Genomic DNA, 25,029 nt, shown 5'->3' on the forward strand with positions numbered 1-25,029 from the left:
CTGAAAATATGAGGCCCCAGGATCATATGCATGACATTATTTACATAATTTCTGTATAATTAAATTAATTTCTCTGTTCGGCTCTTGAAATGCAGTAGGCTATATCCAGCACCGGCAAAACAACATGATGCGAATTTTATCTAATTTTTGCATTCGGTAATGCGGAAGCCGGTGAAACTAAAAACCAAATCTTACGCTAGTGAATGGAGTGGAGAGTTTTGTATAGTGGCACTTTACGGGAAACTTTTACAAATCAGCTATGTGTTGTCTATGTGCTACTACACATCAGACTGGTATTGTGAAACAATGGCCGCAAATTCCCTATCTCTCTCATACAATCAGTCTGTACGCCTATCTTATGGCAGCTACTTTTACTCATCTCTTCTCATATCGCCTTCCTCTTTCACCCACCCTCATCCCTTCTCTGTTTATCTGTGTCCTTCTTTATCTCTTCTCATAGCACCTATGATCATTCTCTTCCACAGCCTTTTATGTCCTTATTCTCTTCATCCTATTCTACTTATTTCCCTAGGGTCCTCTATTATCATATCAGTTACCTGCTGCTGGCTTTTATCAGTGTGTAGTGAGAACTGTTTTTGTTTCTGACCCACTGTGTATGTTGCATGTCAGTATTTAGTCACCCTTCTGCCCTTTTCTCTCTCCTTCCTCGCCGACTCTGTTTCAACCTCTTTATTGTTCTCATCCCTCTTTCATTTCTCATCTCAACCTTAACCCACGTCTCTCAGAGAATTACCTTATTTTTCTATGCCTGTCTTCTGCCTTCTCTTTTCCCCTCTGTGTCCATTTATCTCTGGTTCCCTCCGTCTCTCATCCCTCTCCCCTTTCTCAGTGTCTCCATCTCTCTCTGTCCCTGACCCCAATCTGTTCATCTCTCTCCTGTGCCTCAATTTACTCCAGACCAGGAGCTTTGATTAAAGTCATATTTAGCTTGTCATTTTTACAGGGGTGGATGTAATTGGTGCACACCTTAAACAAGCACACAAACACAGGCTCACACATACATGCACGAAAACACACGCTGTAAAAATAACACACTACAGTTATATGGCAGCAGTATAGGACTTCAGTGTATGCTTGTGGGCTTATAGGTGTGTCTATTGACTGCTGATTGGCTGTAGGAGCTAGTGTTTGTGCATTTAGGACCATTTTCATTTTTTGTGTGTTTGTATGCTTTAATGTTCATATTTTGTGCGTGTGTATAATCTCTCTCCGTCATAAATGGAATCTCAAATCTATGAAATGATACAGAGATTGACCTAGTTTGCACATTGCAGACTATCTCACACAGTCAATTCACAAGCCATGTCTTGAATACTGATAGCATTCAGTTTAAATGACAGTACAGCGAAACGTGCTACATCACACCACATACCACAGCGCGCTGCACCCATGCATTTCAGTTGAGCGTATTGTTGAACAGCATTCACAGGAGAGTGCTCATTGTTGTCCTCCAAGCAGAGTACAACAGTTTTCTCATGCTGTATTGCAGTTTTTTGTCTTACACAAACACACGGGAGCGTATGTTAGACCAGTCGACTCTCAGTCAGTCTTCGGCACATTCTGAACACAGCGTCATAAATCAAATGGCGGCGCCCTGTTTTAAAGTTGGGATATAAAACACAAACTGGAAAATTCTATGGAAATGTGCCTTCCAGTTGAGCTTTGCGGTGTACTTTCTTTAAAAGCTATTAATATAGTTTGAGTGACCCTTTTATCAATCCATGCCAATTTATGTAGGCTAATTCTGGAGCGGACCTTGACCAAAGAACAGATTGCCAGCCTGACCACAGTCTGGAGTCGATTTTGAACGCATGAGTATTGGGTGCATTTGCTTTTTTGTACACTGAATTTGATTATCACCATGCGCATTGTTATGTGCGTCATATCACGATGTGTCTCATGCTGTGATCCATGTATCATGATATGTATCCTGTCGTGACGTACGTGCTCATACACAGCTCTGCAATTGGATATTGTTTAAGCGTATATTACTGTTTAAACACTGGAAAGAGTATCGAGTGGTATTACAAAGGTTGTACTAATGAGAATTTTATCAAGACTGTGAATGGGAGTTTTATCAAGATTAAAAAAAAACCCAGTACTGGTTACACTCAAGTCAGAGCTTTCTCCATTTTTCGATTTCGTTTTTCTATAATGACAACAAAACTGTCAGTTTTGGTTTTCAGTCAATGCATGTTGCTGTAATGTGTTTTTTTGTTCCGCTGAACTGACTGTCTGAAATTGAAAATGCAATTGTTATGCAGATGAAAAATTCAGATGCTGTAACAGGAAGTGCTGATCAGAAAGGATTTCAGTGTTTGGTTTCTAAGGTTCAAAAATACATTTCAGACATCTCAATAAAGGCACCGCTGTCACAATTCTGACCCGGCTCTCACAAACCGTACAAACTCTGAAGTAATCCCTGTTAAATCACGGCTTTCAGGAATGAGAGACAGCCCGGCGAAACCCAGCCTGCCTCCCTTTGTTCAAATGGTGTCATTAATTAAAACAGCACGTCTCTCCCTGGACTTCATTTGCCTGTTCCTCACTTACAGTTTTAGAGCACTTTGAAGTCATCCTGGTACCTCGGACCGCTGGCCTAGTTTGCGAAGTGGAAGTGCGCCTGGAGAAAAAGTGCCTGTGCGTCGTTCGGCTGCACGCGGCAGCGGTCAAAAGAAGTTTTTTTTTTTTGGCGACCCTTCGGTCGCGTGGGCGAGCGGGACCGGGTTCGGGGTCCTCGCGGTCTTGTTTTTCGGTTTTGTTTCCCGTCCCCGCTCCGGTTTTCCTCGCCGTCGGCCGTTCCGTAGGCCGAACGTTCGCTTCTTCCCGGGCCTTGTGCTTTGGGTTCCGGCGCTGAGGCGGTGACCTTACTCGTCGAGTTCGCCCCCCCCGAAACACTTCAAACTTTGTTCATTGTTTCGTGACCGCTGTTGCTCAGGCACATTCAGCGCTAACAAAAAAAGCAAGGTATTCATTAGTCACCTGATCCATATAGGAGCACAATAGCCCAGGTATGGTGACTATAGCTGATGTTTTAACAAGGCATTGTGAGTTTTTTCCCCTCACTGCAAGCGCACGCGCTTTGTGTTGCAGTTTAGATGTAAACATGCTAAAAGCCCCGCAGGGGACAGGCGGAAAGGAACACAAAGCAATCAGTCTGCGGCACCACAATTTGTTTGAGACCATTTGACACACAGAGAGACTGTTTGCCGTGCGGATGCACGCTGAGGAAGGATGGAAATGTATGCAGATTCGGGAGGGAAAGCGCAGCTCCCCTATCCCGCTCAGGGCAGTAACCACAGTCTCTTTTAATTCAGATGTTCCTGCTCATTGATGGCTGACTGAAACAAAACAAAGCCATCGGCCCATTAAATCGCCACTTATCGGGAGCCACCTGACAATTAAGGGAGGCATTTGAATGCGTGCGGGCCTTTTTGTGCCTCAGGAAAAAAAAGTTTACAAGCAATTCAGACATTTTGAAAATTGTTTTTGCTGCTCGGCTGCTTGGCGGAGACGGCGCTCTCGGTTACGGCGACCGGGGGATGTTCTGGCACGCCTGATCCATCAATTTTTAAAGCGAGAGATTCTGAGCCCGTCAGACGCATAATTAAGAAAACCTGACTGAATAAATACATGCAGGGGTCTGGCGCCACAACACCCCAGCACAGCTGTTAACAAAACAAACGATCACGCTTGCTTAAAAAAAATTCCCCTTAAAATTACAAACATGGCTCGCCTGATCAATGCGGGGGGGCGGGGGGGGGGGGGGGGGGACGGGCGGGGGACATGTTTTATTCAACCAGCTCATTAGTCACATGCAGGCTGTGTGGATTGTGGACTGGGGGAAAAATATCATTTAGATGTAAAGAACCATATATGATACAGGGCTAGATGCTCACTGTGAGTAATAAATTAAGGGATGAGAGAGGGGAGAGACCAGTTGTGGAAATTAAAAGCTTTACATTTTTTGGAGGTATTCAGTTGGGGGCGGTGGGGGGTGGGGGGGGGTGGTCTCCAGCTGTTGTTGCTGTAATGGTAATATTCATGACCGGAGATCAATGGTGACTCAGAAAACAGCTTATTCACGTGGACCGGATCACAAAGCCGGTCATGCGGGTGCTTAAGACAACGAACAGATTTGGTGGCTGATTACACTCAACTTGTCGTCCGCTTCTGCTAGAGCACCATTAATGCAAATTCCTGTTGCTTTTATGAACACCTTAAAGCAGTCTCTCAGTGAATTTGCGTACATTTCGAATACAAAATGACTTGCATCAGGCAATATTGGATGCCAGAATTTCTTATTTGCATAGTTGTTTTTCACTGGCTTGGGAATACTAGAATTGATTACTGCATACTGGAAAACATGGCTTCATCTGATAAAGGACTTATTTTTTCATAATGAGATCTCTTATCAACAAAATGAGATTAACGTGTTTTAACATATGGTTATTTTCACAACATTGCGGCGATGAATTTCGAAATGATTATAATGAAAATAATTGAGTTTAGGGTCTGTTTTTGCATAAAGGGGCAGCTCTTACATTGGCACAAATTGAAGGGGTCAATATTTGCAGTTATGACTTAGATTGTTCTGTTGGCCCAATGTGAAAAATAATACATTGTATTGTATATATTGAAATGACAGTTTTTTGTGGGGAAAAAATTATTTATTTTAAGGTCTGTTCTGGGCTGATATATTTCGGATCAGATATGATTATTATATGGCCACATTGTCTAATAGACACAAGTTTATAGTAGTAAAAATAAGAGTTTAACATCAAGGGGATATTTTATGCATTTTGTATGTACTGGGGGCGTTTGTGGTATGTGTGCTGTGAGGTTATTCATGTTTGGCTATGCACCATTTAACATGTAGACAATGCTAAACAGCTCACTTGTTTATTTAAGGGTAACAGGCTTGTGCCTCCATAAAATATGTCCTTGCGCACATGAAATATTTCTAGAATTTCTAGTTGAATGTCTTTGGATCACCAATATATTAAGCTGCAAACAATGTTTTAATTAACGTTTTTAATTATAAAGAAAATAAAGATTCTGGTATGTGTTTCCCCCAAAAAACACACAAAAAAATCAAGCTTGGATTTGTCCATTTAAATGGGACTTTCTCAAGCCCTCTACAGTGAGATACTGCAATGTATTCAAGAGATGAAATAACTGCCAAAAATAGTGTTATTGCAGGCCAAAGGAAAGGGATTTGTTGGTTTTTGTGATCATCATCTATTGTTGCGAAAATAAGAAAATGAGCACATTTTGTAGTACTGCTGAGCCAAATGGAAGCCATTTTCTGTGCTTTTTTGCCTGTCAAATTTACTTCTCTGAAAAATGGACGTGAAAACAGATTCTTTGTTATTACCTGCAACCTGGCTGTTAAAAAAGTATATGTTATTTTCCTTAAAAAAAAGGAGGACACCTCAGGATTCCTTCTGCTCAAACAGACACAGCAGTTAAAGGAGAATTCTATTCATTTTTTTCACGTTGCGTACATTTTATTCAAATCCAGTACACACCAGGTGCAGTTACAACAGTTGCATCACCCTGCTGCCAAACCGTAGTCTGAAATATCTGGGAAGTTTTTCAGCCCATCCAGCATACTGTTCTGAAACATCTAGCTGAGCTCAAACTGCGTCATGTCAGTCAGCTGCACAGGAGATTTCACATTTCGTTCTTTCTGGCTTCCGTTGTTTTGTTTTGTTTTTTTTTTGCGCCACGAAAACTTGCTGTGCGAATTAAATGGCCTGTATTTCCGAACACCGCTCGGCAGTGAAGTAAAGAGGATGAAAAAAAGCCCTTTTATCGTTTTAACACCGACGCGTTGCGGCAACAGCCTCCATCAGGGTTTCATCAGACGAATGAAAGAGACAATACTTATAAATAAGTGAAGAATTTTAAATTAAGATTTTTTTCCCTCGCTTCTAGTGTCTTACATTTCGTGCACTTTGATAGTTCAGCAAAGTGGCATCAGAGTCCCTTATTTTCATTCATCGCTCCACTGTGGAAATGCAAAAACCATGGGAATTAGGAGCTAACAGGTTTTGTCTATTTAAAAAAAAAAAAAAAAACAGTTTTTTTTCTCCCCTCAGCGGGTGTAACTGCAACAAAGAATTGGTTCCTCAAGCTTCAGTCCTACAGCAAATGTCTGTTTATGAGCTGTTCACCAGTTAAGAAAACAACTTGATATTAATGAGAAAACAAGCAGATAAAGGTTTTGGACAATTTGTTCAAAGCCATTGCTATTCTGCCCACTGCATGGTTATTGCATTTGCACTTAACTTAAATGTAGAGCGCATTCTCCTGCACTTCTCTTTACCCAAGGCTTCCTGCAGACAGGTAGAACCAATTTTCAGACACAAAGATTGAAATGCAAATACCGAGCAGGAAAACAGGCCAACCGAAAAGATTTCCTCTTTATGTACACACAGAAACCTGGATAAGTAACGCACGCCATTTTTGCCCTGGGAAACAACGTGGTTGCCGCGAAACCAATGTGCTCAAAGCGACCAAGTCGCCGACGTGGGTTTTTCTCTTTATTTAAGAACCCGACCTTGGAGACATAATAGATCTTTATTTTAGACGTATAGCTTCAAGTTATAACCCAGGGGAACAGGAGAGCTATTGTACATTCACACTGAGTCAAATTCATACCTGCTTTCTACCTTTTTTTTGCCTGTTCACAAAAGAGAATAATGGTTGATTTGCATAGTACTTAGGCAAATTCTTCTGCTATGTTGTACTTTCACTTTGTATGTCATACACTTTAGGGCCATTTTGTAGAGATGGCAAGAAATTCCTCAGCCTGTTTTTATGCAGTTTTATTTTGTTTTAAGTTCTTTTGGTTTTTCCCCTCAGAAATGTTGCCCATCTAATTGAGCTGAGGGAACGTCTGAAGGTAGCTCCATATGGGTATGGACGTGTGCCCACATGAGTCCAGCTCACATTTCTTTTTCAGCACGCCAGGAAAGACGGTTTTCTTTGTGTTTTGCTCCCTTTTATTTGGGGGATTTTATGTTTTTGATTTAACGATCGGTTTCTCTTGCGACTCCTATTTGATTTTTCTTTTCGGAACGGTTTACGATGCGATTCTCTGTGAGTTTGATTTAAGGATCTGTTTAATGTTGCAATGGCGATTTTGATTTAGAGATCGGTTCATGTTGAGATTCTATCAGTGTTGCATACGTTGTCAGCGTCTGGAAAATTAGCCAAATGTTTGAATTGAGCGCATTGATGTCTGGAAGGAAACATTTGATATGCTCCTCTGCAATTCATCAGGGGTTTCTTGCCTTGAGTGACACCACCTGTTGTGTAGAAAGCAGATGGGACTATGGGAGCTTGCATTGGCTGTGAATATACAGTAGATATACTTGTAATATATTCCAGTGAACTACATATGAAAATGCCTGGTCACATCCATTTTTCTTGCTTTGAACAGGATCTTCAGTGCAAACATAGCAGACGGCATCATATCATATGACAAGAGACATTTTGAATTACCAAACATAAATGGGAACCAACATGCATTTATGAAGTCTACCTGTCCTTTGTGTAACCGCTGAACCATTTTACCGCGGTTTGACTAATGTCAGCTCTGATAATACAGACATTGAAAACGGTAAAACGTAATGAAATAGTGTGTTGTGACATTACAAACTCAACTGAGGTCTGGTACTTCACCCGAGAGAATGGCGTGAACACAAACAGAAGTGACTTCTTGCGTTTTTGCCGCCCCACCACTAATGACATTCACAGCAGAACTGTGTCAGTTCACCTTGAAAGGACCACATCTATCTATCTATTTATTTATTTATTTATTTATTTATTTATTTAATCACATTTATGCCCCCCATCTTTTCCTCTTACCTTCCAGTCTGGAAAGGTATAGTGTATTTGCTGGTCCACCTCATCGCTTCTCATACCGGAATTGTTCCCCCTGGGGCGACACAACAGCAGCAGCGGACACTGTCACAGTCAGGATTCCGTAGCACACCCATAGGTTGAGCCACTAAAATGGAACCATGCCTGGACGTATGAAAGTATACATTTCTACACTGCCTTCCTAGGGAGCGTGATGTGTTTGCTTGCATTCCCGCAGTGTAAACACTGTTCTTTCTCTGAGAATTTCCTGAAAGTCGCCATTTGAAAATCAAATCTGAGAGTCTTTAGCGGCAATCATCTCTGTAATTAGAAGATGAAAGGAAAACAGGGAAATTTGCATTCTCTGTGGTGCTTTGCCGTAACAAGCGTAGAACAACAGAATCAATTTGGGCCTTGTTTTCACTGCAGTTTTATCAGCTAACCACAGACTTGAACCAAAAATCTGCCTCTTTGCGTGTCAGTGATCCTGGTAATAAGCACTGGATTCATTGCTGCTCAATCCTCCCTTGCTTACATTACATTATTGAATTGAATAATCCCATTTCCCTCTCTGTGCATATATATATATATATATATATATATATAATCGCTGTCATTAATATATAATTCCTCTGTGTGTCTGTAATCCTCTCTGAGTGGTCTGGGCTGACCTGTGTCCACTGTGGGACCTGTGAGGCTCTGTCAATGTATCCGACCATCAATCAGTGTGTCTGGCTCTTCTTTCCATCTGCGTGCATGTCTTTTATCTCTCTCTCTCTCTCTCTCTCTCTCTCTCTCTGTCGCTCTCCCACTCTCTCTCTCTGTCTCTCTCTCTCTATCCCTGTCTATTTATGTCTGCTGCGTATTGATTCCTCATCCCCCATTCTCACCCTATCTGCCTCACCCTCCGTCCGTGATTCGGAGTCATTTTACATCTCAAACCGGCGAAAGTGTGTGTTTCCGATCTCGCTCTGCCGCCGGTGCGTGTTTCCCGCCGGGATTATTAAGGAAGGTGCGCACACGCGCGGCGCGATACGGTTTAGCGATTCGGCCCGTGAAACACAACATAAATAAACACACCTTTCCCAACCACGTAGATCCACGTGTATTTACCGTAGCTGCGTTGCCGAACGCTGTTTGTGAATGGCGGGGGTTTCCCGCCGCGTGCGTTTAGGGCGCGTTGCGAGCACGCGGCCTTCGCGCGCGCGCGTCTGCGGTCGGCGCGTTTGCGGCGGCGCGGCGTAACGTGTGACCGGGGGAAACATATGGAGGGCACCGCGCGCGGCTCCAACATTCTCACCAGTCTGCGCGTGGGTGTGCTGAATATCAATGCTCTGCCGCTTCTCCCGCCTCACTCTGCCCGCGTGCGTAGGCTGTGTGTGCGTGTGTGGGGTGCGCCTAATATCAATTTCCTCCGGTCCCTTCCTCCCCTACCTGCTAATGTGCAGCTTTTCGCTCTGTCACGAGGAGGAGATGAGTAAGGAGATGTAAGGATGATCCCGCTTTGAAGGGAACTTGCCCTTCTCTAAGCGGCGCTGCGTCTGATGCGTTTTTCCTCCCTTTCTTCCTCGTCTGTTTCCGCCCCTGCGCCGAGCCGACGGGAAGTCCCCGCGAAGACAGCCGGTGACGTGCCGAGTCGCTTCGCCGCGTGTGGGAGTGTGCGGGCCGGGGCTGCGCCCGCTGTCTCCGTTCCAGGCTCTCCGCGACGGCGTCTCCTGCGCTCGGCGCCGTTTTCGCTAGCGTGTGTGTGAGCACACCGTGTCTGTCCACGGGTGTGTGTGTGTGTGTGTGTGTGTCTGCTCTGCGTGTGTGTTTTTACGTTTACGCGCGCGCGCGTGTGTGTGTGTGTGGGGCGAGTGAGTGAGGCCGTGTTTGTGGGTGTGTATGTGTGTGTGTGTGTGTGCGTGTGTGTCTGCATGTGTGTGCATGCGTGTGCACTGCAGTCTGCGACTGTGAATGCGTGCTGCAGGGTTATGATAATAAATGTATTTTTACAGCAGTTTAAAGAATTCTGTGTCACTTCCCGAGAGAGGGGGAGAAAGAGGGAAGGCAAGCAAAAAGAAGGAGAGACTGAGAAAGACAGAGGGGGATATTAATAAAGCCAGAGATGGAAAAGAGGATATAGAAGTAGAGAGGAGGAGGGAGCGAGGGAGGGGAATATTAATGTTAAGTTGTGGAAAAGGCTTGCATTTACTCACATGGCAAGACCTCCCCTCCCCCTCTCTCAAACACACACACACATACAAACACAAACACAAACACGCTCACACAGACATGACAGGGCCTTTCTTCCCCTCACTCACACACACATACTCCTACGCAAACACACACACACACACACACACTTGCAAACACACAGAACAAACGGATAAAAAATGTGGGGTTTTTTTTGCAGTAGTTGCACCATTAAATCCTAAACAGCGGATTCTGGAATAATATCTCTGAGGAGAAAAGACCCGTGGCGTACACCCGCCCGTGCGCGGCGGCGTCGCACGAAGACGCGCTAAGACGCGCGCGCACCGTACGCGGCGGCCCGCGCAGGCACCGCAACATCACCGCTGGCGTGCTGCGCGGAGTAGCGCCTTGCCTCTGCTTTTGGAAAAACATTGCCAGCACCTGTCATGAATTAAATATAATTGAGCGAAAGTGGGAGAGACACGGGAGAGAGCTCGAGATTGTGTTCATTAGAAAAGGAGAGGGTGAAAGAAAAAAAAAAATATATATATAGAGAGAGAGAGGGATGGAGAGAAGAGAGAGAAGGAGAGAGAGACGGGGAGAGGAATGCTGTGCTGTTGACTGGAGTGCTGCTCCCAGATTGGGTCTTATCTGGGCCTAGTGACGACAGCCGAGTGACAACACTCCACACTGCTGTCACTGAAAGAGAGAATGGAAGAAAGAGAGAGGGGGAGAGAGAGAGAGAGAGAGAGAGAGAGAGGAGAGAGGAGAGGGAGAGAGAGAGAGAGGGGAGAGGAGAGAGAGGTGGGGGGGAGAAAGAAGGGAGGTAGACCTCATCTATTCCGCGCTGAAGCCTGTGTGGGGAGGGGGTGTGTTTGTATTGTACTTTAGTGCTCTGCATAATGTAGCTGAGTGCTGTAAAGCAGAGGGCTGACGGTGGAGTTCAGGGGCGCTGGATCGCGGTAATGCAGCGAGGCGGAGGCGCGGAGCCGCGCCGGGCCTGTGTTCGTGATTAATGGCAGCGCCGGTTTAGTTAGCGCCGGACGGGCCTGAGTGCTCCCGCTGAAAGCAAGACGCGCCCGCATTGCATTCTGGGCCTCTCCTCGCGGCGTCGCGTTTGTGTTCTTTACAGCGCCCGCTTCCCGTAACGCCGCCGCCGCGCGCCCGCGGTGCATTCTGGGGCCTCTCCGCGCCGCCTCTCTCTCTTTAAAACGCGGCTTCGAGCCGGCCTTTTCCCCGCGCGGTCCGGGGCTCTAATGGCGCCTTTAGCTTCGCGTCGCGTCGAGGAGCGGAGACGTATTCCGTGACCGGCGGCCCCTGGCCCGAACGCGACCTCCGGGCCGCAGCGTTTGACAGGCTCGCCCCGCCGCCTCCGAGACACCGGAGACAGCGCGGCCCGGCGAGCCAGGGCCTGGAGGCGCTCTCTCCTGTCAGCTCCACGGCGCTGCGTGGCGCAGGTCACCGGGCCAGAGATCTGCTCTTTATTTCACCGCAGTATTAACAAGCCCTTACCTCCGCAACGGGCATGCAAGTGCTTTTTGAAAAATTGAAATGCAAGTGTAGACATTTAACCAGACACCGTGTAAGCATGCACGCCAACTTTCCTTAATATCGAAACGGTTATCTGACTGAAAATGCCACGGTTCATTAGCTGCGTAGCAAGGTTGCACTATTTTTACATGAATACGTGAGCAGGCAAAAACGAGCAAAATGGTGGATGAGTCAGAGGGACCCTTTTCGATGGCTGACTTGGCGAGCTTATTCCAGGCTGGTTGATGGATAGCGCACGTTAGATGATTCATGAACGGATGCTTTCTTAAGATTTAGAATTAATGATAATCTATCATATCAAGTAAATTCAGTGTTTCAAGCCTTTCTCATCCTCTCATCGTGTTGCACAGGATGAGAGGATGAGAAAGGCTTGAAACATTGGGCACTGTGTGTAATCTTCAGTACTACACAATACAAACTCCAGCTCAAAATGCCCCCGATAGGCTGCTTTATAAAAGGCCTTCCCTGTGAAAATGTAGCATTTCGATGGAATAGCGTAATTGATGTAAACGACAAGCGTCACCAGGATGTGTCTGCTGTACAACTCAGCGAGACAGAACCTCTGCTTTTCCCCGTCATCTCGGAGGAATTACGGATGCAGAGGGGGATGTTTCGTGAATTTGCCCGCGTTTCGGTCGATTCTGCGGATAGTTTGATGCCGTATCTGCGGCGGTGGGAGGCAGGATAAGGCGTCTGTTGCTTTAAGTTTTCATCCTTCCTCGTCCAGCTTTCTCCTCCGCTGCTGAATTCGAGTCAGTCCGAAAAAGGAAATGCAGCTCCGCGTCCGATAAACAGAAATTCGCCGCTAATCAGTCAGGATTACAGCCAGGCACACGGCTCTGCGAGCGTCTGACAGCAAAACAGTATTAAGCTGTTTAGCGGCTTTTTAGACAGCTGTACACTTACAGATATGGGGTGGAGCCAAAACAAGATAATGATTTGGTAATGCACCGCTGGATGAATCAGCCGTTAGCGTATTTGCCAAATTAAATACAGTTAGCATCAGAGACAGGTAGCACTGACGAGCCGTATCTATTCCGCGGCTGGCAAGGCAGCCCTAATAGTAATGCAGGGGAGTAGTGGGTGTGCGGCGTGTGAAGTACAGGAATAGTGCTACGCCACAGTCGGGATCTCCCTGGCTGTCGGAGTGAAGGTGTTTTTTTTTTTGAACCGCTGTGCTACCCGTGCTGTAGGATCCAGAGGTTTAGGCGTTGCGAAATAGGGCCGCCGTTGTGTTTTCTACAAGCCGTGACAACACCGAGACTCCTCTGTCATGCCAATAAGGCCGATTTGAATTTGAATAGGAATTTAAAAAAGCAGGAGAATAAGGGAAAGAGAGGAAGGAAGGGAGGGAGGGAGAGAGAAGAAGAAAGAGGGGAGACATTCTGTCAATCATTTGTAATTAAGATTTTTGTCAATTGTAATTAAAATGGACTTCTGCGTTTGATTCTGAATTAAAATGGCTTGCGCACAGCTGTTGCGGAGACCTTCTTTCAGTTGTTGATTTGATAGCCCGGGACGACGCTCAGCTGCCTTAGAACACTCGAGGAATGCGCATGCGAAATGCCAAAGAGATTAGGTCCTTTTAGGTAATGAAAATCATTTTTGTTAAGTGCCGTGGAGGTTTGGGATCAGATTTAAATACATTTGCATTTAAATGCAGAGTATATACATAGGCATTTCTCATCTGCATTAACATTATATTCTTATTCAGAACCACTTCTGTTCAATAATTTACAAGGATTATTTTAGTCAGACTCAAGGTTACATATACTAATCGCACCTTGGCTCCGCTAATTACTCAGCTCTATCACATTCATGACTCCAGATGTCATAATAAAGGAGTGTGTTTTAATGACGACAGGCAGCCCTGTGAAATTCCAGCCACCCGTTTGCCTTTTTGTCAGGTTCTGAGAACCCTCTTGAGCTCATTCACTGAATTAAGGCGGTCTCGCGCTCGTTCTCTGGGGCTGCGCTCGTTTTTCGAGGCTCGGAATTTTGAAAATGATTAAACGGAAACGTCAGAGGCCCGGAAAAGGCCCTCGCTCTCGGTGCACGGTGTGCGGGGGACTGGACGTTCCCCAGGAAAGTTTAAAAATCCAAGCCTTGTGTCAGCTGGGCCATTCACGGTAAGGGGTCAAAGCTCAGGTTCGGTTCCGGCGGTGCTTTGCCAGAAGGCTGTTGGGAACGCTCTGGGAAGGCTGTGCTCCATTCATTTACATTTTCATTTAGTCTGGTCTATAGACCGAATATAAAATACATCTGTCCCTCATTTAATCGCAAATCATAGGCCTCGTGGTCTTGGCAGCATTGTCCTCCTGTGAGTGACACTCTTGATTAGCTGGAGGGTCAACATCTTGATTTAATTTGGTTTTCTGCTAGTGCACGGGGGCAGAAATGTTCCAATTGAGGGTTGGAATTAAATCAAAATTGCTAATCATACGTTACAAATCTGGCTTGGATTGGGGATATTTTTTATGTTTTAGAAAGCCAAAAGGAAAAAGAAAAAACCACTCACGCAAAGTGCTATATGAACGGCAGTGCATTGAACCTGTATTACAATGTACTTCATACAACTATTAAAAAAACCCCCGTGTCTTATAAATGAAGAGTAGGCCAAAGGCTCTAATTAAACATAGGGGTGGGTGGAGCTGTATATGCCTATATATACTGAAGATCTCCTTTTCATGCAGAGGTAAGAAACAGGCACATTAAGATTTGTGTGGAATTAGTTTTTTCCTGTCTTCAGTGCTGCATCTTTGTCTCTGGTTGCCAGGTTGTTTATCGGTGGTAAGCAATGAGACGCAAAGCATATTTGTATTTTATGGAATGGTGAACGGTAATAAAATTAATTGGCCATGGCTCTGTGTGCTGTGCTGCCGGGTGTTAAAGGGACAATGCAGTGCCTTTTCGCTCGCTCTGCTTCTTACGAGTAGCCATATAGCCAGGTTAATATTTCGTTTTATGGACCTTTAATGGCGTGTTTATTATTAATGGTTAGTTAATATTTATTACAGGCATTCGCAGTGCACTGGCATTCAAGGAAAAAGCTATATTTTCCAATTCACTGATGTTTGTTTCCATTATAATAATGCGTGAGACCTGTAAATGGCACTGGAAGGTCACCAAAATATTAGTATTCTAATTATATCCTTTGTCTGAAATCGTGCTATGTCTGTCAAGCTGGCAGTACAGAAGTTAGGTAAGACTTTCTCCTGAAAGGGAGATTGCTGGGGCCTTTAAAATGATAATATGGTCGATTTTGTGCACATCAACATCTTGAAACTTTTTTTTTGTACTTGTGGAGGGTCGGATTTCCATAAATAAAGGATCGCCCACCTTTCATTTCCAATCAGAAAGCCCGTGTCTCGTCTTGTGTGTAAAGAATGCATAACCCGAGTTAAAATTATACATATCCATGGTTATAAAGTTTCAGATGATGGTGGTAGGGAGATCATGTCTGCGAAATTGCTTTTTCTGTTGCCTGTGCTTTGCATCAGTGTGTACTGGAGACGCGGTGTCCTTTGATATTCTTGGAGGAAACACGGTCATGACTGATTGAGAGGATTTGCTTGGCTGTTGGTCGCACTATTTCCAGAACCTGTGGGGCAGTATTGGATTTTCAAACGATAACATGTTCAACCGCTCCGACGCGGAAATTGTAATAGCAGCCGAATCCGTGCACGCTGTGTGGCGGCGATTTAAAAGCCGGATGCTTTCTGGAGAGAAAGGAGAGAAAAAAAATAACACGTTTCTCGTCCTCGGTGCTTTGGTATTTATGTGACTCTGTTTGAAGGAGAATTGGTCGAATGTGCGAATTCATTTGTCGAGCCCTGGCGAGGGGCTCTCTTCATGTGCTTCCGCATCCGGAACATGGGGAAATTGTGTTCATTTGTATGTAAATGCGTCCGTCCGCTAGGCCGGGGGTTAAATTATAACTATTACCCACCCGCTAATCGCAAATTAGGAGCAGGGGTCTGTGTGGACCTTTGCACTTGGCAGGAGGCTCCTGCCGCCTCCACAGAGGGTGCCTGTCCGTTTAGGGCTCTGTGATTCGCCATCTGCGACCGGGCCAGGATTTTGGCTGCGGGGCTCCCCTGCACCTCTGGTGGCGATGGGCAGTTTGTTTGTCCGCTCCGATCGTGGCGGATCCGCACAGTTATCGCATTAGACGCGGTGTGCAAACCTGCTTAGGGACGGAGGGGATTCTCCGTGCCAGATGTAAAGGAACTCAGCAGGTCTGCATGCTCTCTGTTTAAAGGAACACGACACAGCGTAACTGCACGGTGAAGCATTTCTGCCCCCTGGCACTGGCCAATCAGAAGATATCATTTCTTTTTATGCCCTTTTCCTTTTGGATCCGTCATAAGATCTGACAAAGCCTTACTGTGGTGCATGGTGTATGCTTAGTTCTGTACATCCCTTGAAGAAATTCCTATTCTGTGCTTTGCCTACATAAAAGAAAACACATATCCATTTCCATTAAACGCCTGTATTACAAGCAATGGGAACGAACGTAAGATAAATTGCTCGCATATTCTCGGAAACAGAGGTGGGCTGGCTTAGTAAATTTTGACTTATGTGGAGCGGTGAGCAAACTGAACCGTGTAATGGGAGGGAAAAGCTTCCCGCGCGACTGTCTGTCACTGGGCATTAGGGGAGAGCGCGTTTCTCCTGGCGGAATGGATTCCCCTAAGTAAACTCCGTCCTGAGAGAGAAGGTGTTTGAGAGCGACGAGCGCCGGGGGACGGGAGCCGGGCTGCCGGATGAACGAGCAGCCGACTCCGTGGGAGAGAGAGGAGAGAGACTGCCCGGGCTGGGACTGGCTGGAAGGTGAAGCCTCGGCAAGCACACAGCGAGGAGCCCCTCAATGCGTGGGGTTTCAGTGACGCGAGCATTTAATGACCCCGTCCTGCGTCACTTTCACAGTTAAATCGGCTCTTAAGAGTCCAATAGGGACTGCATGCGCTATATTATAGTGCCATATCAGGGTTAATTTTACATTAAACATTTTGTTTGTTGGTCTTATGATCTTATGATTGTGGAACTGCAGTCAGGAAAATGCATTGGCAGTATTTTTATTTATTTTTTCTTTTTTTTCGTTTTTGGAAATTCACGATTTACAAAATTGTGTGTTTTGGCAGACGGGGTTCTTCGCCGTGTTCCGTGATTGCTTTGACTCCTTGTTCCAATTACCATTCGGAGCCCAACCGGGATGTAAAACTCAAACCGTTCATTTTAGCACGTTAACATACCGAACACAAAACTACAGTCACCTGCCTGAGCTTGCATTTATGCTTTTCTTCATTTCCATATTTCATATTTCAGTGCTGCTTCATTCTTTGATCGTCTGATAAGTCACTGTTCAGTGAATATTGCAGGAGGTGTCATCCATGTGAGAACTCATTAAGGCAGCTTAATTTGCAGTCCGTGCATTGCTACACGGAAGGAATTCTTGTGGAGATCAAGTGACTGGAATCAGTTGGTTGTGGCCATGGCCATAGTTACGGTGGTTCACGTAGGCGTGGCTATGGTCAGTGAGGAAGGCATAGACACTGAGGTTATTATTACCAGGGTGCCACACAATGTGCCGGGATATAACCAACTCAAAATGGCCGTGCCATTTAGTTCATTTAAAGGTTTTTTTTTTTTTTTTTTTTTTTTTTTCAAAAAAATCGCCTCGTGCTTCCCCATTTACTGGGACGGCTTCAACGTCATGCATTGATAGTATGGGAGCGCTTTCATTCTTAATCATGGTATCGCTGCCATCAGCTCCCTGTTTCTGAACCCAGTAGAGGAGGTATTTTCCACCCGGTGGTGAAAAGCCTGTGGCAGCCATCTTTACCAGCGAGACACACTTGATTGTGAAGCGCAGATACTAAAATGCAGTGGTACCAGGGGTGAGAGATTCTTCCCATAGTGCCCTGTCATTAAGGGCATAAGGTGTGATATAGTAAGTGTATGCATAAGTGCAAGTATATGTGGCCCAATACTGTGGAGTGACTTGATGACTGATTAAATGGTGCAGAATGCTAAAATGCATGTGGTATTTTATTTTGAATATTTAATAAATATTATTAGAAATAAATATAATAGGAAATACATAGTGCAACATTACATAAAGTTATTTCCCATTGTCATTCCTCAATCGCCTTCTCATCTGATTTAAGCAAAAGATGCCTATATATTTAATTGCTTCTGATTCTGTGTTAAATATTGTATTTGCAATACCATTATTTACACGATTACTTATATAAATATAAGCTTTGAGAAAAATATTAATAGCCACACTCTCTCTCTTGTGTCTCTGTCATATTTCGCACATACAACCTCTTTATTTGATTTAAGCTGCAGATGCCTGTATGTGCATAAGCTTTGTGAAAAGCATTACTATCCTCACACACTCGATTCCGATGCCACATGCCATTGTCTGCCTCTGACATACACACGCGCACACCCACACGCGTGTGCACACAATCACACATACAGGCCCACGCACATTTTATTATGCCTGAATTCGAAAGCTTTAACGCTGAGATTCATCCGTTAGGTTCGTAGCCTGAGATGTTCTCAGATGATAGGCCGGTAAGGAGCATGCATCCTGGGCACTGCAGTACAGGGGGTGTATCGAACAAAGATTAATACTTTCTTAGTCAACCTGCCTGTGTTCCCCTGACTATGATAGGTCACCAGCATGAGCTTGTGAGAACATATGGAGATGTAGTACACCTTGTAGGCCCTGTTAGCCGCTTTATCTTCTCTGTCTCTGCATTCTCAGATGAATTGGAATGTTGTTATTGAGACTACTGCCTTTGAAACAGAATACGGAATGTCTTTGTGAGCTGTTATAATTTAACACAAAATGTTCTATTCTTTATATTAAAATGTAAATGTGCTTAGATGTATTTATTTATTTATTTATTTATTTATGACCAAAAGTATCTGGACCCCCCTTGGTCTAGGGCTGTTTTTTTATGGTTTGGGCTAGGCCCCTTAGTTCCAGTCAGGCAAATCTTAATGCTACCGCATACAATCACATTCTAGACGATTCTAGACTAAATAAATAAATCTAAATCTAAATCTAAATCTAAATCTAAATAAATAAATCTTTAAAAATCTGTGCTTGCCCAGCAGTTTGGGGAAGGTCCTTTCCTGTTTCAGCATGACAGTGCCCCCGGGCACACAGAAATGTACATATACATATAGAAATGTTTTTGTCCAGAACAGCGTGGAAGAACTTGACTGGCCTGCACAGAGCCCTGACCTCAACCCCAACCGACGCCTTCGGAGTCAGTTGGAAAGCCAACTGCGAGCCAGGCCTAATCGCCCAATCAGCACCCAACCTCACTAATGCTCTTCTGGCTGAATGGAGACAAATCCCTGCAGCAACGCTCTAACATCTAGTGTAACGAATTTCCCAAAATAGTGGAGGTTATTACAGCAGCAGAGGGTCGGACCAACACGTATTAATTCCCATAATCCTGGATGTCAGGTGTCCACGTACATTTGGCTATGTAGCGTACAGTAATGCAGCTTCCATTGATTTTAAATATTTTTCTGTCGGCTGCGTTCCTATTGTGGAAAGAGCATCATGAATGATCATTTCGCGACAGTTCCAATGCATTTTCTGCTTTATATTTCTGCTGACCCCATCAGTGTGGATTCGCTTTCTATCTTATGTGTCGTCGGAGCACCATTATAACTTTATAGCCATTTCAGACCTGTCTGTCCGGCTATGCGGGTGCAATGCCGGGTAATGAAAAAATAAGACAAATAAATTGAATATATAAGGAAAGATTGCTTTTTAAACGATCTTAGCTTCGCAATTTAAAAGCACCAAAATGAAAGAAAACACAATTTCAGTTGATTAACTCTGGCCCGGATTCCTAGCTTCACAATATCCCAATAAGACTCCGCGGAGCAAATTCACAGCCAATTACATTAAAAGGTAATCAGCGGGGCGATATGAACACCGATATTGTAATTGTCACTGTCGTCCGCCGAGGCAAGTCCTCCGGCGGATTGCACACTCATCAGATTGCGAAATATTAAGCATGACATTAACAAGCAATATAGGCCCGTAATCAGCAGTATCAATTACATGTGACAGTGTCGTAATGGACCGCGGTCGTGGGGAGAGGGCGAGCGGGGGATGGAAAGGTGCGGGGGCCTTGGTCTTGTCTCGGCGTTCGTTCTTTTACCTCGTTTGTCGGCTCGGTAGCGGTCGAGCGGCCGGGGGCATTTCGAAAATCAAAAACGCTATTTTCCGAGCAACGTGGCGGGCGAAATCAAACTTCGGGTGGATGCGAAAATCGAAACCCTATTTTGCGAATAATCTCTTTCGTTGATTTAGTCACAAAGATGCTTTTTTTTTTTTCTTCCTTCCCCCGGCAACGGTGGCAAATTCTTTCGCGATGCCTGCACACCATCACTGTTCCGCGCCAGAGGGAATAATGGGGTGAGCGAGGATGCTAAAAAGGTGTAGAAGGGAAGAAATTAAGAGAAAGAGAGAGTGTAGGGGAAGAAGGGAGAGAGGTGTAATCGTGAGAGAAGTTGGGGTGTGGCAGGCTGAGAGAGAGAGAGAGAGAGAGAGAGAGAGAGAAAGAGTTATCATAGCTCAGCCATGTTGTCAATTCAGCAGTTGGTGTATCAGACAGAGTGCTGGCTGCCAGTCCTGGATGACGGCCATTTTTTTTTTCCCAGATCCACGGTGGAAATCCTCCCGCTGCCGCTGTACTCTGGCAGGCAAGGCCACTCTGCCTGGGTGGCTCTGGTCAACACCCAGATGTACAAAAGGGGGGTCACAGTAAGAATGATGTAAGGCATTACGGGCCAGCGATGTCACAGTCAGTCGAGCAAACAGACGATACGGATTCGGGCTGAAGAGGAATGGGCGATCTTGAGGGGGTGCTCGGTGTGGATGGGGGTGTCGGTTGACGGTCGAGAGGGCGGCGTGCGTGTGATTGAGGTGCACTTTATGTCCTCGCTGTGATTATATGCCTCGGTGCCTTTCTCTTCCAATTGCGGGCAGTGATTAGAACTGAATTGAATTATCACAGCTATGGTTTTTTTTTTGAAAAAGCTCAGGGAACCCGAGGGCACTCCTGTCATGCCAATAAAGCCCATTTGAAATGAGAATTTGATACAGCGCGGCGAGAGAGCTGGGATATCTGCATCCCCGCCATGGAGGGGGAGCGGGAGGGAGAGCGACGCTCCAACCGGCTCACTTTGTCAAAACGGTCGGAGACAACAAGCTCTAATAACACTCTCACAGGGAATAATGCTACTTCCCCCTCCCTTTCTCTCTCTCTCTCTCTCCTTCTCCCTCTTCCTTCTTTCCTTCTTCGGTTTCTCATCTCTATCTCTTCTTGTTCTCCTTGCCGTCTCTCAATCACTGACTCAATCACTCCCCCCCCCCTTTTTTTTTTTGACGTCTCCCCCCTGGCCTGTCCCACTGTTCCTCCACTCACTGATTCTTTCTCCTCTGTTCTGTGCCCTTTTTCCTCACCCCATCCCCCCGTCCCTCCTCTCTGGTTTCGGGGGCTCTCGGCTGCCACAATGGAGGGGGGGGGGGTTCAGGGGCCTCACAGACAATGAGATGGAATGCAACACCCAAGGAGTGGGAAAGAAAGAGAGTGAGAGAGAGAGAGAGAGAAAGGGAGAGGGGAACAGGAGAGAGGGAGAGAGATGGGGGGCTTTCCCACACTTGCATAACCGTTATCCTCGGTACCCCCTAAGCCGTATAATGAGAGGTGCACTCTTTTAACTCATCTACTCCTCTACAGGAATATTACAGATCCGCTCTCACTTCCTGACGTTATCCTGCCAGACGTTGTAAATCCCCGACTTGGGTCGAGAGAAAACTGTCAAGATAGCGCATGATTGAACCTTGGGGCTGGCTGACTTTAAATTTGCACGGAAATCAATACCCGTCCTGACGCTGTCCAGCCGGCTGGAATCGTTACAGTCTCCTCAAGGCCGCGGCTGTGCTCAGCGTGCTCTGCAGAGACATGATTGTTAATTGATCACAGCATTAGCTTTAACAGTATCACTCACCGGCACTAACCAGCCAATGGCGATGTTGCGTGATGTCACAGGATGTGCACACACTCCACTTCCTCTGTGTTAAAATGAAATTGGTGCATCTAACTCTCTCTCTCTCTCTCTCTCTCTCTCTCTCTCTTTCTCACTTGCTCTGTATCTGTTTCCCTCTCCCTACTTCCACCCCCTCAATGGTTCCTCTCTCCTCTCCTCTCCTCTCCTCTCCTCTCCTCTGCTGTCTATCGACTATAATGTCAGGCAGTGTTAAAACGCCATGGATCTATTAGTGTGCATTAGCCTTTTGAACCGCACCAATCTAACTAATAAACACATACTGATACTTTGATACAGAGCAGAGCTGAAAAACAACTTGCCTTTGTGGGTGGGTGTTTTGTGTGTGCGTGTGTGTATCTGTGTGTGTGTGCCTGTGTGCATGTGTTTGTGCATGTGTGTCTGTGTATGCACGTGTCTGTGTAGTACTGCATGTGTGTGTGCGTGTGTGTGTCTCCCTGTTTGTGCATGCGTGTGTGTGTCTCTGCATTTGTGCAGGTGTGTGTGTGTGTGTTTCTGTGTTTGTGCATGCATGTCTGTGTGTGTGTCTGTGTGTGCACGTGTGTGTACGTGCATGTGTGTCTCTGCATTTGTGCAGGCGTGTGTGTGTGTGCATCCGTGTGTGTGTGTGTGTGTGTGTGTGTGTGTGTGTGTGTGTGTGTCTGCGTGTGTGCATGTATTGCTGCAGCATGCTTGTGTGCCTGTTTGTGGTGTTTTGGGTCTGAGGCTGTGCAGTATTTCAGTTCTCGTGGGTGTATTTGTTTCTTTATTATTTCAAAACAACCGGAAAGCCAGTCAGTTGAGTGAGGAGACAATCAATGCTAATAACACAGCGCGGGCCAGCAGCTTGTGTATCTGCAGCCTTTCACCTCTACCTGTTATTCAGATACTCCTTCTTCTCATCCCTCCCTCTTCTCCTTCCCCATCTTCTGGTTATTTCTGTTCCTCTCTCTCTCTCTCTCTCTCTCTCTCTCTCTCTTCCTCTTTGGAAAGTGTGACATTTGTATGGCAGACATGGCAAATAATAGTGTGCAAAAGCTTGTTCAAATAAGATGCGACTCAAAGGGGAATCTAATGGATGATGTGCAATTAATTTATAAATTACATTTAGATCTCTTCCTTTCTTTCTCGTGTTCTGTTTCGGGCAGCCCCCCCCCCTGCCCCCCCCCCCCAACTCCTCTCTCTCGGTGTGTCAGTAATGTTCAGCGAAGTAACTCTAAAGAACATGACTCCCTGCTGGGCTGTGAATGGGGGGGTTAATGTGTGTCTGGAACAGAAACAGGGAGAGGAGAGAGGAGGAGTGCAGGGGGGTTGGCGGTGGGGGGTGGGGATGGATAGAGGAGGGAGAGAGAGAGGGGGGGATGGGGGGAGGGCATGCAGCGTGAGGTACTCTGAGTGGTGTTTCCTTCGCTAATACCGTCGGCACCGGTGTCCACGCGGCGGTTTCTCTCGTCCTTCTCCTCGTTTATTAAACGGCGAGGGCTCTATGGCCGCGTGGTCCTGGCGATCCGTGGCCCTAATGGACGCTCGTTCTGAGTCTGTTGAAATCCGGCGGCGGTGGCGGCGGCGATGGCGTGCGCTTCTGTCACGCCGGTAAAGGCTGTTTTCAGTTGGAATTTGAATTGGGGGGAGAGGGAGGCTTGGGAGAACCGGCCTGTTTCATTTCAAAGGTGCGATACTTTAGAAAGCTTTCGGCAGCCCCGAAGCAGTCGCGTCACGAATGAAATCTGAATTGGAAGAGGGGGGACAGGGAGAAGGCAAGGGGGGAATGCGCAAAAAGATCCGGAGATGGGAGATGAAAGAGGGATGGGCGGATGGATGGAGAGAAATGGGGGTGGGGGGGGGGGAAGAAGAGATGGATGGGGAGATGAGGTAAAGATAATTAAAGGAGGAGACTGGATGAGATGCATGTAGGGGATGGAGGGAGGGAAAGAGAAGACCAACCGTGAAGAATCCTGGAGAGAGAGGGAGGGAGGGAGGGAGGGAGGGAGGAAGAGAAAGAGAGAGAGAGAGAGACGAGGAGAGAGGAGCAGGAACAGGATCTGGGGAGAAGCAGAGAGGCAGAAGAAAGGTGGGAGAGACAGAGACGGAAAGGATGTTGTTGTTTTAGGATCAGTGCGAATGATTGCTCCAGCCCTCTCTGGGGAAGAGGCCCCTGCCTCTTCCTGTCTGTCATCCCTCCATTTTACTCGTTTATGCTTGGCTCCCGAGGGGGGGCAGCCGTGTGTTCGGGTGAGGGTTAATGCTTCTTCATCCTTGAATGACTCTCTCTCTCTCCCTCTCTCTCGCTCTCTCTCTCACTCTCTCTCTCTCCTCTCTCTTTCCCCCTTTGAAGGGCTTAAGAGAATCTGGGGTGTTGGGGATGCAATCTGTGTTGGTGATGAGGGGATACATGTGTTTGCTTTAAGGTACATGTGGTGTCTGAAGTGGTCCATTTTTCCTTATTTTTTTATTTTGTTTATCTTGTTTTTATTTAGCGTATGTATAGATCTTGCTGATGCTCTGATTGGTTGCAATGAAGGAGTGTCAAAGGTCTCTCTCTCTCTCTCTCTCTCTCTCACTCACTCTTCCAGCTTAAAATGTGCTTAGTCTATAAATACATACACGGACAGAGATATACATAGATAGATATATCCCAGGAGTTCCCTTCTCCGCCGCTGTATTTAAAATGGGTTTTTATTGGAACCTGACGTCCTGGCAGGAGCGGCACAGCGCTGGCGTGTAGAACGCAGGCTCGCGAGCGAGCGAGCGCGGGCGGAGGGAGGCAGAGCGCAGAGCGCGTACGCCCTCGCCGCCCCAAGTCAGCGGCGACCTCCGCCGCCAGAGCGCTACCCAGAGTGCCCCGCCCCGTGTCCAGCGTCTGGCTCCCTGCCCCGTCACCCCGCGGCGTCCCTCTCTCTCCCCCTCTCTCTCTGTCTCCCTCTCTCTCTCTCTCTCTCTCTCTCTCTCTCTCTGTCTCCCTCTCTCTCTGTCTCCCTCTCTCTCTCTCTCTCTCTCTCTCCCTCTCTCACTCTCTCTCTCTCTCTCTCTCTCTCTCTCTCTCTCTTTCTCCCTCTCTCTCTCCCTCTCTCTCTCTCTCTCTCTCTCTCTCTCTCTCTCTCTGTCTCCCTCTCTCCTCTCTCTCTCTCTCTCTCTCTCTCTCCATCTCTCTCTCTCTCTCTCTCTCTTTCTCCCTCTCTCTCTCTCTCTCTCTCTCTCCCTCTCTCTCTCTCCATCTCTCCCTCTCTCTCACTCTCCCTCTCTCTCTCTCCGCGCGCGTCTCCTCGCGGGACCAAACGAGCGCTGAGAGGCCCGCTCCTTTCATTACGCTGGCGAGAG

At 46.3% G+C, this 25,029-nt stretch overlaps 1 protein-coding gene across 1 annotated transcript in view; it reads left to right on the forward strand.

Moving 5' to 3' along the window:
- Window positions 1-25,029, forward strand: part of LOC118214803 (ephrin-A3-like) — a 48,105-nt gene that overhangs the window by 1,857 nt on the left and 21,219 nt on the right. The window lies entirely within an intron of this gene.

This window comes from Anguilla anguilla, chromosome 1 (assembly GCF_013347855.1).
Source record: "Anguilla anguilla isolate fAngAng1 chromosome 1, fAngAng1.pri, whole genome shotgun sequence".
NCBI classification, from domain to species: domain Eukaryota; kingdom Metazoa; phylum Chordata; class Actinopteri; order Anguilliformes; family Anguillidae; genus Anguilla; species Anguilla anguilla.